Source organism: Octodon degus, unplaced genomic scaffold (assembly GCF_000260255.1).
Source record: "Octodon degus isolate 3935 unplaced genomic scaffold, OctDeg1.0 scaffold00023, whole genome shotgun sequence".
In the NCBI taxonomy this organism is placed as follows: domain Eukaryota; kingdom Metazoa; phylum Chordata; class Mammalia; order Rodentia; family Octodontidae; genus Octodon; species Octodon degus.
The window spans coordinates 1,585,961-1,588,105 of NW_004524599.1; positions in this window are offsets into that span (position 1 = coordinate 1,585,961).

Below are 2,145 nucleotides of genomic sequence, written 5' to 3' on the forward strand. Positions count from 1 at the left end.
CCAATAACACTTGGCAGATGTTAGCTAGTCTTTATTCTTCATCAGTAAAAAGTGAACTCAGATATAAGAATAATGGTAGATGCTCTTTTTTGTTTTTAAATAACAGTACTGGAGGTTGAGCCCATTGCCCTAAGCGTGCTAAGCAAACACCCTACCACCAAGCTACATCCTTCATCCTTATTTTATTTTGGGACAGGGTCTCTTTAAATTGGTCAGGCCAGCCTGTAAGCTTGAAATCTTCCTGCCTTGCTATTGACTTATCCTTCTGAACAGCTGGGGCTACAGGCACATACCACTCCCCCCACATTTCCCCCCTTCTTCTTCTTTCTTTTTTGGCAGAACCGGGGATTGAACTCAGGCCCTTACTTTGGTCAGGGAAGCATTTATTCCACTGAGCCATCTCCCTGCCCCCTTCTTTCTTCTGTGTGTTTTTGAAGGATACTTGAGATCTCAATGCACTGAATAAAAATCACCATGAGATGAATTCAATTTTCCGAATAGAGGAGAATCTGGGGTGAATTTACAAAACTGGCTGCATTTTTTGTTCATGCTGGGAATTGAACACAGGACCTTCACCCTGAACTATATCTTTAGCCTTTTTTTTATTTTGAGACAAGGTCACACTAAATTTCTTGAGCTTGGAATCCTCCTGCCTCAGCATCCTAGAGTGGCAGGATTGCCACCATCTGTTCTCCTATGCTAAGCACTTGCAGAGTTCCACAGAGAGCAGTGACAGAGTAAAAGAAGGGAGGGAAGATGCCAGGCACAGTGGGGACAGCTTCTGTTCTCCAATGTGCTTAGACTGCTCCGATTTGCAGGGAAAATGTTCACTTTATTTTATCTATCAACAGATTCAAAACTGAAAAGAAAGCAGGGGGTATGACTATCTTGAACCCCAAACCTCTAAAAATACAATAGGGGAACTAAATGATATGGTGGTAGTGTTAGGTCGCCAAGGTGGCTCATTGAGAATGACACTGTAGGCTTATCACTGTGGAGATTTTTGAGTAAGAAGTGCCAAATGAAAGCAGTTTAGGCCTCAGGGTAGAGGAGCAAACCCTAATGGATCCCTTTCAGGAAAGCTCTCGTCCGTCCCATGAGCACTTGCTACTTGATTTGTTTCCTCATTTGATCTCCATTTAATCAATATTACTCTAGCGACCGGTTGTAACCTTATTGGATGACCATTGTTTTGTCCCGCCTCACACCCATCCTATGATTTGGCATTGGTTCCGCCTTACCTAAGCGACTATACTTGTAATCTTATTGATTGGCTATAGTTCTGTCTGACCTTAAGCCTGCCTCACCTTGTGACTGCTCAATCAAATACCCTTAAGAGGCGGGGTTGGCGGGCAACCCACTTTCAGGGACTTCTGTCCCTCTCAGACAGAAGTTTTTTTCCCCCTCTCAAAAAATTCTTCTTACTCTTAAAAAACAAAAAAACAAAAAAACAAAGCAATTTAGATAGGATGAGTCCATTTTTGTAAGAAAAATGTTGGAAGTATATCCAATAGAATTTTACCAGTAGTTATCTTAAGGCAAAGAAAAATGTTAGATTTCTGGGGTTTTTGCTTATGTTTTCCAGTATTTTCTTTTATTATCCATGAGATTAAAAAAACCAAAGAGCCACTTATTATTTTTAAAAGCAAGTACAAGTAACACAAAGAGCATATGGCTGTCATCTCCCGTGGTTTATTTTAAAACATATCCTTTATTTGTTTAGGACACAGTGTCACTATTTCGACATGAGCATTGGGTACACACAAAAATCATTTATATGCTGACACGATTTAGCAACACACATTTGTAGGACGCAGTATTTACTGTATGATTATTCCTCCAAATAGTAGCTATTTATGGTAAGGGAATAACAGACACCAAAATAGCTTCCATTATAAATAACTGGCAGTCACTATAGTAACACTCTATGATAGGCACTATTGTTGTCCAAGTGATTACAAAATTACTTTTACTAATCTGAATGTTTTGTAGCATATTATTTTAAATATATGTGAAATATTTAAAATATGAGTCTTAAATATTACTTTAAATATATTACCTTAAGTGTGATTTGGCTATAAATTTCCTCTTTCCAACCAAAGTTAGAGGATTACTAATATCAAAGCACATTTTTTTTTTTTTTTT